Source organism: Acomys russatus, chromosome 4 (genome assembly GCF_903995435.1).
Source record: "Acomys russatus chromosome 4, mAcoRus1.1, whole genome shotgun sequence".
Taxonomy (NCBI): domain Eukaryota; kingdom Metazoa; phylum Chordata; class Mammalia; order Rodentia; family Muridae; genus Acomys; species Acomys russatus.
This window is the reverse complement of record NC_067140.1, coordinates 79,953,322-79,969,527: the sequence shown is the minus strand read 5'-3', so window position 1 is coordinate 79,969,527 and position 16,206 is coordinate 79,953,322. Positions and strand designations below refer to the sequence as shown.

General features: G+C 45.2%; 1 pseudogene; it reads right to left on the bottom strand.

Moving 5' to 3' along the window:
- LOC127188486 (vacuolar protein sorting-associated protein 16 homolog) overlaps positions 1–16,206 on the bottom strand; it is a 46,590-nt pseudogene that overhangs the window by 1,463 nt on the left and 28,921 nt on the right.

Sequence of the window (16,206 nt, the reverse complement as noted above, 5' to 3'; positions counted from 1 at the left end):
ATTTTACATGTAGCATTATTACTGTGGCGTGCTGCGGACTCTTGGGATCTTGTTGCTTCTGTTCCTGGCTGGTTCGATTATTGTGTGTTCTCTTCTTTCTGCTTTATTCATGATAGGCATTTGCTGGTTTACTATGTTGGACATGATTGGCTGTTGCCCATCTCAGCGTTTTCATCTTTTCCTCTGAGGTAACTGCTCTTTCATTGCTCTTGTGATTGAGACTTTCTCCCTCCCTGTGTTTAGGGTCCTTTAAGTATCTTTTGTAATGCTGGCTTGGAGGGCATGATTGCTTTAGTTTGTGTTTTCTTGACATGTCTTTGTATTTCCAATTTTAAAAGATAACTTTGCTTATATAACTATCTTGGTTAGCAACCACTTTGGGGGCTTGAAATATATCATTCCACAGTTTCCTCGCTTTTATGGTTTCTGTTAAGAGTTTTCAAGTTATTATGAAGTTTTCATCTTTGTACGTGAGATATATTTTTCTCTTACAGATTTTAAACTGTTATTTGTTTTGTATTTTGAGCAACTTAGCCTTAACGTGTTGTGGAGAAGTTCTTCTCCGGTCATGTGTATGTTGGATTCTGAATGCATCTGAGTTTATTTCCATATGTCCCTAGTTTGGGTTGACCCATTTCCCACTTTTTTCTCTCCCCTCTCCCTTCACCCTCACCCTTAACTAAACCTTCCACCCCCAGTATTCCTCCCTTTGAGTTCCATATGTGTTCTGTTTCTCCCTGTGACTTGTATATGGATTTTTTTCTTCAGCCTGAAATATTCCTTCAGATATCCTCTGCAGAACTGGCTCAGTGTTCATAAATGCTTTTTAGCCTATTTTTATCATGAAAAGCTTTTCTTTCTCCTTCAGTTGTGACAAACAGCACTGTGTATATAGTAGCCTGGGCTGGCAGCTGTGGTCTTTCAGAACTTGAAATACACCTCTCCAGGCCCTCCTGGCTTTAAAGTTTCGGTTCAATAGTCTGCTGGGGTTTTGTTTTTGTTTGGAGGAATGGGCCTGCCTTTATATACAACTTGATGCTTCTTTTTTGCCACTTTCAATAATCCTTTCATTGTATATCCTTTCACTGTTTTGTATGTTTAGTGTTTCAACTATAACACGAAGTGGGGATTCCTTTCTGTTTGGTGTTCCATATGTTTTCTATATCTGGATTAGCATCTCTTTTCCGGAGTCTGGGAAATTTTCTGTTATGACTTTTCTTTGAAATGTTTTCTATGTCTTTAGGGGGGAAAAGGCATAGAATGGTTCTATGCATGGATTTGGTCCTTTCACAGTATCACACACACCCTGAGTTCCCACTGCTGTCTCATACCTATCTTTGGCCTTTTTTGATTGCTCCAGCTCCTCTTTAAGCTCAGATACTCTGTCCTCTCCTACTGCTGAGACTTCACAATGCCTTTGATACAACATTCTGTTTTCCATTTCCAGCATCAGTCGGCTTTGCTTCAGTATCTCTACACACTTGCTGAGGAGGGACATGGGATGCCATTAGAGTCCACAGATTGCAGTGGTTGTTAAAGCTATGGGAGGCTACAACTGAGGAGTAAGAGAGGAGGAGGTACAAAGGTTAGAGAAGGAGGAGGAAGAAGGAAGAATGTGAGATACAGGGGAAAAGTATAGAAAACAGTGCTGTACAGTCAACCAGATGGAGAAATGTACAGAACAATCCTGAGTCCTAACTGAGCAATATCTGGAGATAGGCAAAACCATCATGAGCCATAAATGCAAGAGTGAAGACCAAAGACTAGAAAAAATAAGTAAGCAGACACTTATGAAATGAATTACTGGCACAGCCATGCTGAGCCGGAAGGCGCATGTCCTCATCAGGTGGTGTCTCTTAGTGCACTAGGAGTGGGAAGACAGACAACACTGACGTCTGTCCAAGGCGACCAGTCTCTACACTTTCAAACCTTACTATACATTGAACACCCTGCTGGAGGGATAAGGCGGCAAAAGTCAGCCGCTCTGTGGGAACTGCACAGTTCTCAGTCCCACAAGAAGTGAACTGTAGCAAGTAGGAGGCTCAGCGTGTGGGCCACCTGCTGACCTCAGGCTTATGGCTGAGGGTCAGGTGGAAGGCTGTGCTCCTAGCCACCCAGGTAGGGCCATCCCCACCAGACTCTCCACTGCCAGCCTCCTCTTACCTGATTCTTGGCCCCTACTCTCTAGAACTGCCTCCCATGGCTGCCTCCCGTGGGCTCATGCAAGTAGACTTGAGACTTCCTAGACTGTTCATTGTGGTTGGGCCCCAGAGGGACTCAGTCCTAACCAATAACTGCTCTCCAACTTGAGACCCACACCACGAGAGGGAGCCCACCCATGACATTGCCTGGAGGGTCAGGAGCCAGAGTCTAGATAGAACCAAATATGATGGGGAAAAAAGTCAGTGAAATGATTCCAAATGATACTCTGCTATACTCGTAGACGAGAGCCTAGCATAATTGTCATCTGAGAGGCTTCACCTACAACTGATGAGAGCAGATGCAGAGACCCGTAACCAAACATTAAACAGAGCAGTGGGGGAGAAAGGATTGTAGGAGCCAGAGGGGTCAAGGACACCAACTCTCCCAGCTCAGAACCTTGTCAGTAGAAACATGGGTACTAATTGGGGTCACAAGACCCTATGTGTCCCCAAAATGGAGCCACCACACACAATAAATAACTTCCCACAAAGAAACTCTTAAAGTTGTGCATTCGGCCTATAACCCTCCAGTGTGCTTTTGAGCTCCTTTGGGTTTTTCTTTTGAGATTTGTTCCTAAGGTCCTCTCCAGAGATAATTATTTTTAACTCTCAATGTTTGGGCCATGTTGTAAGTGACCTGGTTAATGGCCCTCCCTATGGAGCTGCTTTAAGCAGTTTGTAATTCAAACAACATTTTTTTCCATTCCCCACTCTCCTCATTCCTCTTTTATTTTTTTTTCCAAATCATAAACTTTTGGTAATGATTGCAGGGTTGTCAGTTACTTTAAACACTGCAAGTCACCACTGGAAATCAAGACAGCTGGGCTTCCAAGTCAATAAAACTATTACCGCTTAGAGTTGCAATGGTTCCTGGGTATATTTATAACCTCACATCAAGTTAGAAAATGGAGGGAAAGTCACCCAAGTATCTCTGAAATAAATCTACATGGAGTAAGTAAATTTAAAAATGCACTCACAAGAAAAACCCATGAACCTGGGAAATTTAATTAGGTAATTTAAGAAGAAAAATTGGGTATCTTTTCTCCTTTATCACCAATGTTTTTGAAAAGGTGACTCCGAAACGGTTGCCATCAAAGAAGAATACACATACTAGAGCTTTTAAACTGTGAGGTCTAAATGGACAAAAAAAATCTTAATGTAGAGTTTTACATGATTTTCATACAACCTTGTTATTTGTTTTGAGTCAAGGTCTTGTGTAGCCCAGTGTGGCCTGGAGCTTGCTATGAATATGAGAATGACCGTGAACTTCTGACCCTGCCCTACCTCCTGGGATTAAAGATGTGCATCCCTCATTCTGACTTATAGTGTGCTTGGGTTCTGTTCATGCCAAGCAAACACTCTACTGACTGAGCCATAGCCCCAGCCCAGCATTGCATTGTTTGGTTTTTTGTTGTTGTTTGCTTTTTTTTTTTTTTTTTTTTGGTTTTTCGAGACAGATCAGGCTGGCCTCGAACTCACAGTGATCCACCAGCCTCTTACTCCAAAATACTGGGATTACAGGCGTGTGCCACCATGCCCAGCAGAAACATTTTTAATAGGAAAATCTAACCAGACTCACACTGACAGTGACCTAGTGGGATGCCATGCTGAAAAGCACTCTATGCCAGTTTAGTCAGCAAGCTAACCCTGTACCGCTGGCGGAAAGACTGCACTTATTCCAGAGCAGACTAGAAATACCAGGGCCCCATTCTGTAAGGGTTAGATATGAAAAGACCAGGCTTTCGACTTACAGCTCCTCTGACGATGATGAGTGACAGTATTCCAAAATCACGCTTCCATTTTCCTAATCAACTGAGATAACTACAAAGTCAATAATCATAAACTTGACATGAAAACTCTCCATCTAGACTATTCCCTTCTTGTTATAGAAGAGCAGAAGCCTCATAAGAATTAAGTCTCTTCCACCCACTCCATCAGTGAAATGTAAAAATGAGTAACAGACACAAAGGAAATATGATGCAGAGGAACATGCTGCCATGTGGTTGGATTTATAGCATTTTCATACCAGAAAAGGTTAAGTATCTTATTAACTGTAAGGTGTCAGGAAAGTACAAAATGAGATAAAGTATAAGACAACTCGTCAATGGGCCTCCAATGGTTCAAGACATCAAAGAGAAACAAATCCCACTAACAGCCAAGCAAACGTTAGATCTTTGAGTTAGGACTTGAAGATCCTTAACAGACTGCAGAGCCAGGCTATCAATTAGCATTCCAAGATAACAGTGAGACCAAGAAAACCAGATGGCCCTTCATCGATAAGCGGCTCCCTATGTACAAATGGTATCTGGCCAGTTAACTCTTTCCACAACTCATTAACTCCATGGACAGCTACTGAGAGCTTGTTATGGTCCAGACAGCCCTCGTGCCCGGGACTCAGGACAGCAGCAGCACGTCTCACTGTGGATTTCGCACCATCTATCTGCCTGGCTCATAACTGATTATAGCAAGGATTTGCCACACTGGTACAGCCCCAAATCAGCTCCTATATCAAGCAAAAAGCAATTTTCTGTGCTTCTCGGGATACAGGGTGATTTCTTCTAAATGGTGATTTTTTTTGGGGGGGTGGGTCAATGTAAGGGGTAGCTGCTTTGTTTTAACCAAGAATCCCACCTCTGTTCAAATTTCCAAAAGGAGACTGAGAATTACCCAAATAATATAAGGGGAAAGACCCCTTAAAATAATCCTTTCATCCTTAGTGATTTCTTCTAAATCTAAATCATCTGGCTGTTACAATATTATTTTGCAAACACTGTTAGCAAATAGCAATTTGGGAAATACATTTTTTACTTTTGCATGGAAACAAGCCTGTTTCTTAATTGGCATGTGAGATGGTTAGTTTTTGTCAACTTGCCTTAACCTAGAATAACCAGAGAAGACTCTCAATTGAGGAACTGTCTAGAAGAGGTTGGCCTGTGGGCACCTCTGTCGGAAACTGTTTGATGCTAATTGATCTAACTAATGGCAGCACCATTCCCTATTCAGGGCCCTGAATTGGATGAGTGAAGAAAGCCAATTAAACACAGAAACAAGCTAGCTGGCAGCATGGATGCATTCATTTCTCTCTGCTCCTGACTACTCCACCTGACTACACCACCTGACTACTCCACCTGACTACACCACCTGACTACACCACCTGACTACTCCACCTGGACTAAACACGACTACTCCACCTGACTACTCCACCTGACTACACCACCTGACTACTCCACCTGACTACACCACCTGACTACTCCACCTGACTACACCACCTGACTACACCACCTGACTACTCCACCTGACTACACCACCTGACTACTCCACCTGACTACTCCACCTGACTACACCACCTGACTACTCCACCTGACTACACCACCTGACTACTCCACCTGACTACTCCACCTGACTTACACCACCTGACTACTCACATCCTGACTTACTCCACCTGACTACACCACCTGACTACTCCACCTGACTACACCCCCTGACTACTCCACCTCGACTACACCACCTGACTACACACCTGACTACTCCACCTGACTACACCACCTGACTACACCACCTGACTACTCCACTGACTACTCCACCTGACTACACACACCTGACTACTCCACCTGACTACACCACCTGACTACTCCACCTGACTACACCACCTGACTACTCACCTGACTACACCACTGACTACTCCACCTGACTAAACCACCTGACTACTCCACCTGACTACAACCACCTGACTACTACCACCTGACTACTCCACCTGACTACAACCCCTGACTACTTCCACCTGACTACACCACCTGACTACTCCACCTGACTACTCCACCTGACTACTCCACCGGACTACACCACCGGACTACTCCACCTGACTACTCCACCGGACTACACCACCTGACTACTCCACCGGACTACTCCACCTGACTACACCACCTGACTACTCCACCTGACTACTCCACCTGACTACACCACCTGACTACTCCACCTGACTACTCCACCTGACTACACACCTGACTATCCACCTGACTACTCCACCTGACTACTCCACCTGACTACACCACCTGACTACCCACCTGACTACACCACCTGACTACTCCACCTGACTACTCCACCTGACTACACCACCTGACTACTCCACCTGACTACTCCACCTGACTACTCCACCTGACTACACCACCTGACTACTCCACCTGACTACACCACCTGACTACTCCACCTGACTACACCACCTGACTACACCACCTGACTACACCACCTGACTACACCACCTGACTACTCCACCTGACTACACCACCTGACTACTCCACCTGACTACACCACCTGACTACACCACCTGACTACTCCACCTGACTACACCACCTGACTACACCACCTGACTAGCTACTTGAGTAACTCTGTTGGTGAAGAGCTGTACATTGGAATTGTGAGCTAAAACCTTTCCTCCTTTCAGTTGCTTTTGTTCATGCTCTTATCATAGCAATCAAGATGACATTCAACCGGTCTCCATAAGCTTTACTATGAATGCCTAACCTCAGACTAAAACTAACCAGTTAAACGTGCTCGACACTGGGTGTGACATGGGAAATGAGCATCCACGTCTGAAATCAATTCATGGTTTTACAAGGGTAGTGAAATTATAGGACCTTAATTGATTTGCATGCTCTCTCTAAACAGATTTACAGTTTTCTCTTGGATTTTGCTTACTTTTAAACACTTGTAACTTGGCTTTGGCATAAACTTCTTAAGAGCCGTCTTGCAAGGCAGCTTGACATTTTAGCTGCTGTTGAACATTGTATTGGCTGTAAACTAAGCCTAGCTTTTCAAGTTCACCATCCTGTGCCCAAACCTCTTCCCCGGCAACCCCATTGGTTCTTTCCAGGACCAGGTCTGGTAAAAGCCTAAGGACTAGTCTGCTTCCCCAATACTGAGCTCTCCATTAACACACACACACACACACACACACACACACACACACACACACACATCAAGTGCAGTGGCGCAGTCCTGTAATCCCAGCACTAGGGGAAACAGAAGCAGGTGGATCTCTGTGAGTTCGAGGCCAGCCTGGTCTACAAAGCAAGACCAGGACAGAGAAGGCTACACAGAGAAACCCTGTCTCAAAAAACCAAAACACACACATACACACACACACACACACACACACTCCACAGTCTTCAGAAAGTAAGCAAATATAGTCAGGCCAAAATAGTCCCTTTAAAACATCTGTTCTAACTACAGCCAAATAAAGTGATGACAATGCCTATGAGAAGCAAAACAGATGACGGAGCTGGTGCTGTTTTAATGCCTTATGCAATAAAAAGCGCAGGGATAAGTTAGCCAGCTTACTCTGGCTTCAGCTCTAGGTTACAAAGTCAATGCTTTAAAAAAAAAAAAAGTACCGTAATTCAGAGTACAACCAGCCAGAAACATTAAGCTGCCCTGTGCTTGCGGCTGGGATAAAGGCCTTGAGAAATAACGAAAAGGAGGCCCTTGCTGGGGAGTGTACCATTCATCACAGGGATCAATTAAAACCTCCGCGTGACCCCAGATCATTTACCATGGCTATGTTTTAAACATTCTCTCATTGAAATGCTTTCAATTAAACAAGCTGCTAAAAAGTGGGAGAACACGTTTTAAACAGTAATGAGCCAAGATCTCAGATGAGAGAAGAGAGCCCTAGAGCAAAACTGTCATATGAAGCAGTTGCCACCACGGTCCCCACCCCCGCCCACCCCCTAGCCCTTTACTGAGCAGTGCAAGCCCCTGTGCACAGCAGGGTTCACGTCCATTTACAGGGCACAAACGGTCTCCTGGAGCGCTGGCTGAGTAGCAAAGCACCTCTTTACTTCCCACCCCGACAGGGTTGTGGCCCACAGCTCCATAGCCAGCACACCCAAGAACCTACAGAGTCAGTCCACGTGACCAACTCTAAAAGAAATGATGCGAAGTTATCATGAACGGAGCAGCACTGCAGACACCGTGCACTGGTGGAAATGGTGACTCAGTGTCTCGACAGACAGACACTGTCCTGCTTGCTGAGTTCTGAGTGAGGCTCTCATGGAGCCATGAAGCACAAGACCAAAGCAGAGCGAGAGAATTAGCCATGCCACAGTCTCCCTCTTTCTCTCTCATAATGACTTTCTTTACAACTGTGATGGAATGCAAATATTTGTCAGAGCCTGCTCTGGGCCTTGGGATGTTTACCTTCTGGCTGGCTCTGGTCTTAAGGAGCCCATCATGTAATTTCATAACAGGAGATGTGCCCCTGAGAACGCAAATAGAAATGACTACATTTCAGGACAGGAGCGTGTCAGCAAACAGCTGCACAGGTCAGCAGTCTCTACATGTGGCCACAGCTGCCATTCACATCCAAGGCTGAGACATGTTCCTACCTGCAAAGGGAGGGCCGGAGGGACGTGCACAAAAGTGCAGGCAGGTAGGTGAAGCTGCCGGTGCAGGCTCATGACAAGGACAAGCGTGTATATGCTGATGATGCCCACAGGGAAGCAGTGGAGCATGCACTGCAGACAGGGCCCTGATGGGCTTAAGTTTGATATTTACCCCACAGGAAACTGATCCTGCAAGGACTTGCAGAGGAGACTACTGTGATCAAAGTACTCGGAGCACGCCAAGGAGCCGGTGGGATGCCAGCGCAGTGCAGGAGCCCTTGCATGCAGAGCCATGGGAGCAATTAGAATAACTCTGTGGAAGCGATATCGCTCATCTTGAATGGTGACATCAAAAATGGAGAGCGTGGGCCATGTATCAGTTAGAGGCTTGGTGAGAGGTGAGCAGAGCACTGATGTGGAGCAAGGGCGTAGCCAGCCTTTACTTCTAAAGCTGTATTTACTACGACCAAGATGTGGACAAACAGGCCTTGGAGGAAAGTGAAGGAAGCCAAGGAAGTGGGGTAGGTCTCAGAAGCCTGGGCCAATGGCAACTCTGTGAAGGACAAGGAAAGAGGAACCCAGCCGAGGAACAGCAGGAGTGCCTTACTTCTAAGCAGAGGCAGCTGGCCTGTAATTTAATGCAGGCCCAGAAGGAGGACTCAGAGGGAGTCACTGTCCAGGGTCGGGGGTGGAGGGGTGGGATCTCAGGAACAACATGAGGCAACACTGAGGACAGCCCCTTGAGCAGCATGCCTGTGAATGTCTGACTGCACAGATGAGGCCATTTGGTCACACTGTGACCAAGGGTTCCTCAGAGGTCCCTCCGGAGGAGCCTTTTTCTGGCACATCCCCAAAGGCATGGCTCTGAGCCCCTCGCACATTACTACCCCCAATCTCCACCTCACAGAATGACTCATGCTGTTCACTGGTGTCCAGATACAATTAGATGTCTACTGAGGCTCCCCTGCCAATACAGTTTGGAAATAAGTGCTCGCTGGAGTCCACTTCCTTGACTGGAAGCTAGGCTTCCCACAGACACACCAGGGGGAGGCAGCACCTCAGAGAGCTTGTTAGCCAGAACAAAGGGGAACAGATACCTGAAAACAAAGAGGCCACAGCTGCAAAAAATGTTCAATTCGATGGCATTAAAGCTGAAAAGAAAACCTCCTGAAGACCCCCTGCGCAGGTATAAAGGTGGAGATGCAGAACCTTCTGGAAAGGGCAGGTGAAGCTGTCCAACTCTCCTCATGAAAGAGTAAGTAGCTCAGCTCAGAGTGTGGCCTGAACATCCTCTGCAAATGAAAGGGAAGGGTGCCCACCCAGAGGGACACACCTCACCATAATTCCTGGAGGCCTCAGCTTCTATCCCCACCACAACAGTAGTGCCAGCCACAAGCCCTCTGTTGACATTCAAAATAAAGCTTCCCCACAGGTGTGGTCTGCTGACATAATGACAACAGGGGGCTATACACAATGCCCCACCTCAAAAAAAAAAAAAAAAAAAAAAAAAAAAGCAACCACAGAACCCAGCTGCCATTTTTTGGGGTCACATTTACAGTCAAAGTTCTCCCAGAAAACACAACTGCCTGCTCTCTTCTAGGATCATCAAGAGGTGGCCTCAGTTTACAGTTTGCATATTTGACATACTAGTATCCCACAGGCAGAAATTCAAGAAAATTCAAAATGCTTGCCAACCTATAGCCTGCAATCAGGTAGCGCTCAGCACTCATTTCTATTGCAGTATCCCAAAATGTGTTACGCTTCAAAACATAATTCAAAAACAGACAATAAAAACTGGTACTACAGACATCTGGCATCTAAACAGTCCAAAAACATGGACACACATATGCTATTCTGTTCAAGAGCATTACGAGACCCAAACACACACATTTACAACACCTGCAGAAAGCTGTGCTACACGGCCGCTCCTCGTTTTCTTGTGGACAGGAACTGGCAGCCCCAGACTGCTCTGATGAACCATTTGCGGTAGGGTGCAGCTGTAGGAAAGCCCTGCCCTGGCCATCTTGGGCGTGTAAGTGTTTCTCACTCGGGAGAGGCAAGCATTCTAACCTGAGGTAGAGATGTCTGCTAATTCAAGAGCTGCATATCACGTGCGGTGCTGGGTACTGAATATGTGGCAGCAGAAAGAGAGCAAAGCAGAAGGAGAAGCCTGGGCAGAAAGGATGGCCTCTAGGAGTGAAAAGAGCCAGGCACTGGGGCACATACTGAGGATGCCTATGGAGACCCAACAGAGTCAGGTCCCAAGCCGCAGACCCTAGAGCTCAGAAAAAGTGGCTTAAATTAGAAATGACAGGTGACTGTGACCTTAACACCGAAGTCAGTGCAGGTGAGGTGGCCAGATCCAGACCACAATCTCTTAGGACTGCCTGAACATGTCACATGACAGGTGGAAAAACGAATGCCCACACTGGAGCAGCAAACTAACAACACGCCTACTGTGTGCAGGTAGTGTTCCAGCTTCAACTGCCACGCGTCCTAGCCAGTGCCGCCCTTCTCTCGCATGAACTGATGAGAAGGCAGCATCCATCTCGGCCTGGCCCGATCAGCAGGCCCTCGAGCCATTCACCAGGAACCCTGTGACAGCGCAGCCTCTCCTTCGAGAGGAACTGAGCCATCTTTGGAGCTCTGCAGTCACTTCTGCTTCCTGGAGCACCTGCTGGTGATGAAAAGCAGGCTCTGATTTGATGGGTACCAGCTGCTGAGGACAGCACACCCAAGGTAACCGTGACTGCAGGAGTGCTGCTTTAATGAAAAGCAGCATGATTTGACGGGCTAGGTGCAGTTCCAGGAAGCCAGAGGTCCGCTCTCCACTTAAAAGCAAACCACGCGGATCCCTTCAGCATTTCACCCACTCCCCTCACCCACTCCCAACAACCCTTCTTCATTTCTGTTTCCACTTAGAATCCTCTCACACCTGCTAGACGTGAGGGATCTTTAGCAATCACGAGTGCCTTGCACTGCCAAGTTTGAAGGAATCCGTTTGCCAGGCGCTGCTGTAACCTGCGGTTCTGCTTAAAGAGACATTGGTGTCTCCTCCTTGCCCTGCCCGTGATCCCTGCTTGGAAATTCAGCACAAATCTCCTGTCTCCTTCGACTCTGCGTTTCATTTATGGGAGCTGGAAACTAATGTGATCTTTGGCTCATGCAATGAGAAATTTTTGTTTATTAAAACACACACAAACTAATCCCTTTTTCGGAGCAAACAAAATGATTTTCCATGTCCCTTTAAAAGAAAATTAAGTAGACAAAGCACCATCCCGAAAGCATATCAGACTCGATACCGGGGGAGATGGATGACGAACTTAGGGGTGGAGGGGAGAGAAGAGTCTTCCCCCAAACACCTCACGTTTCAAACATTGGACATGGCCAGTTAACAGGACACAGGATGCCCAGCTAAGTCTACAATTCTAATATCACAAGGAATATACACTTAAGCACACTTGTTGCTGGGTTAAGAGCTATGATTCGGTGAGAGCACTTATCTAGCTTGTGAGGGCTCTCCCCCAAAAAAGATTAACCCTTGTTAATCTGAAAGGCAAATTTATCCAGGTATCCTGCAACCCTACAAATAAGATGTGTGGGTACTTCTCCCCGTGGAGTTAGGCATGCCCTCCTAATCTTGATGACTGTGACTAGTAATTTGCTCTCAATAATCAGAAGAGGGAAAGGGAAGATGGTGACTTCACAGTGAGGGGACTGGGCAGTATTGCATGTTCCAGGTGACTAACATGCAGAGGAAATGGAGGGCACTTCATCTTATTGTTCCTCGCCAAAGCCTAGAACCTTGTCCAGAAGGAAAGAAAGAAAGAAAAGAAAGAAAGAAAGAAAGAAAGAAAAAGAGAGAGAAACTCAGACGCTGCCCAGAGCATCCAGGCAGTACCCCCAGTGACTAGTCTGAGTCACTGCCACAGACAAGTGAAATGCTCTACAGTGGCCCAAGTGGGTCCCAGAGCAGACTAGTGAGTACAATTCCTTTTTAACTATCAAAAAAAAAAAAAAAAAAAACTAAATAATCTCTTACTTTTGATAATTCAGCTTTGCTCAGGAAAGATGGGAAATTCTTATTACTGTTTTTGCAATATTTCCATGTCTAAAATTATTATTTCAAAATAAATGTTGTTTTTAAAGATGCACTTTGCAAGCTGCATGCAAGAGATGCTAAATCTACACCAGCAGGCCACAGGAATTCTTTTTTTTTTTTTTGAGTGACAACTCTAAGCAAGCATTTTTTAATGATCATTTACCTGCTTCAAGGCTTACAATCTGTTAAAAAAGAGAGCGTTTTTTAAATCCTATATTCTTTTTATTAGTATTAGTATTTTATTTTTTACATATACATTTATATTCTTACACATATATACAATAGATTACCTATGGCAAGAAGAACCATGACACAATGGGAAATTATATAGATGTTACATTCTCAGTGTTTTGGCTATTTGTATTTGACAGCCTTGAAGAAGACATCTTTCCTTTCTTGGTGCATCTAAAATTCTGAATGTAAATCAGTCTCCATCACATATTGTCATTATCAACTTAGAACACCTATACAGATCTAAACCATCTTCACCCCTAAACAACTAAGCTTCATTGTCAAACTAAGCTAGCTGGTCTTCAACTCCATCACAGACTTAGAAGGAGTAAACTTGATTATCTGAGTATACCAGGAGTGCAGGTTAGTAGCTTTCCAAATGAAAAGATGACAGAGACAGTTTTCTACCTGAATAGTCACCCAAAACTCTCTATAATGTTGGAGCATCTTCTTCAGCCTTCTGGCCCAATATATCTGACAGACATATTTGTGAGGCAGGAACTATTGAGGACTTGATTAGCCTGTCTTGGCAGAGTTTGAACATCAACTCTGCCCGTATCCAACCTTGCCCTTTTTTAGGCAAAATTCTGTCTGTGGTAGAAATTAGGACATTTTGGCCAGTGGCTTGTTTGCCACATTTGAAGCCATCTCCATAAGGAGGTTTTTTGATGCTCATCATCCTCTTTGAAGTAGGCTGGGTGTTGCCAGGAGTTAACCTGTCTCATTGTCAGTGAATCTTTAAAGTAACAAAAACATTTTTAAATGTCATATTCTGCATGTCTCTGGAGGTTTTGAAGACCTTGTCCATCCTTCCTTATCTTTCTACAGAGTCATATCTATCTGCTGCTCCTAAGTTGTATCTTCTTGTGGTAAAAGTAGACTAGCAATTGACATGACAATAATTTAATCTACTAACATTTAATTTGTATAACTTATTTCTCCTAAACAGCTTCCTATGGCACTTTCAAAGCATTGGAAGTAAACCTTGTATTATAATTGAGCTATATGGGTAGAATACCTCGTATTAGAGTGTATATATATATATATATATATGTATATATATGTATGTATGTATATATATATATATATAGTGTATGTGTGAAGAATAACCTTACATTTTAGTTATATACCACTGTAACTAGAATTAAACTTATTTTGCATCTACATACAAAATTCTACACCAGTGAATTAAAAATATCTTGTGAGTGACAATTGAGGCATTAAGTTGAGGAGTAGATTCACTAATCTACTTTTTGTCCTATCTTCCCTATATATTTCTATATTCCTCCTTCTTTCTTTTCAACCCCTTTCTCCAAACAGGATGTCAGCGTCCAGTATGCTGCAAGGAGTGCATCCTGTCAGGCCTGATCCAACGTCAGTGTCTGGTTCACTTGTTCTGAAAGGACACAATTTCTCACAAGCATTATACAGTCCTAAATTATAAGTGTGTAAGGTGTGCGTGATGCACAGAACAATTAAGGCTGGATTTCTGCTCTTTGTATGAGCAGGAAAAGGAGACCTCTGTAAATCTTCATTTATGCCATGTGAAGAATGGCATCTAATAGTAACTCATAGGAGTTCTGTAGACAACACGAAGCATCTATGCCTAGACATTCATGTTTCAGCCAGTCTCAGAGCTAGTTGTTTTTGGTTTTTTGAGACAGGGTTTCTCTATGTAGCCTTGGCTGTCCTGGACTCACTTTGTAGACCAGGCTGGCCTCAAACTCACAGCGATCCACCTGCCTCTGCCTCCTGAGTGCTGGGATTAAAGTCATGCACCGCCACACCCAGCCACAGGAATTCTTGTACAAAGATATCTCACCTACAGTGCAGGTTATGAAAGCTGACATGCCTCATTTTGTAACATCTCAGACTCAAAGTAATCCTTGCAAACGAGGCCATAAAATATGAGTGCTTCATCAAACATGACAAGAGTGGCTGTCCCAAATGCCAAGGACATGTCACACTATCATCCCAGCTACTTGTGGAGTTTTTAGCTCAGCCCAGCATTTGATGGAAATGTAAGTGAGGTAGGTAGGCCAGGCTCTTCCTGGAACTCAGTTTGTTCCTGGGGCCTAAGGATCTAATGTGAGCATGACGGTAAAGGCAACGGCAGGTTCCTTCCCAGCGCCTGAAGTTCCTGCTTTGGGTACTGTCAGGGAGTCTGCCCCGGCCCTTGAGTATCCAGCCATGTCACACATCCCATGAAACACTAGTCCGACAGGCAGAATCAGACGCATGAGAGCCTGCTGGAAGTGCCACTCTGACTCCACAACCAGAGGACAGCTGCTGGGGATGTCAGGGAATTATCATTTGGATCTTGGATGTCCCCCCAGAGGACCATTTGAAGGCTTGGTCCCCAGCCCGAGGTACAAATAAGAGGTGGTGGAACCTTCAGGAGGTGGGGCCTAGGATAATGAAGTTGAGTCCCTGAAAGAATATTGGGAGCCTGGCCCCTCCCTGTCTCTCACTTCCTGACTGCCATGAAGTACTAAGCTTCTCCAGCACACGCTCCATCATGAGGTACCAGAGCCAACTTACCACGAGCTGAAACCCCTGAAACCATGAGCCAAAGGAAACTTTTCCCCCTGATAAGCTGGATATCCCAAGGACTTTTCACAGTGATGCCAAGCTGACTAGTACTCAGGTCCTCCAGTGAAGGGCCAGACAGAGATACAGACAGTGAACGCTACTGCCAACTGTCCCTGCCCCAAGCGCTCTCAACAGTGTCTAAACTGAGTGGCACCCCCACTTCATTGGTAAAAAGGGGTATTCATGGTTCCAGTGATACTCAGTCATTTACCTATAAACAATATGTCTTCTTCAGCATTTCACTTAATTCACATTGAATTTTTAGAAAATAAGCAACGTATAAGGAATGATATGCACTTCCAGTACTGTGACAGCTTTTTCCCTCCAAAGCCCACTCTAGTGACTGCCAGCTTATTAAGTCCCTAGCACCATTAACTGTGGCCTGGGTTTCCCTTGAGGGAAATGGGCAGAGGGTACTTGAGGCACTAGGAGGCTCTAGCTCACTCCAGATGCTCAGGCTGGGTAGGGCTGCAAGCCTCTGAGGAGAACCTACCTTGTGGTCACACACCTGCTTCCCACTTCTTTGAATATAGTTGAAAATGCAAAGTGAGCATGCCATTTTCCTATTAAAAATCCTTCCAGGGCTCCCCAAGGTTCTGTGCTACCTCCCCCAAGGTCATCAGCCAATCAATCAATGCCCCCGCTGCCATCATCCAGATCTGCTGCAGACTCAGCACCATTCTACAGAGTGACTTCTGAA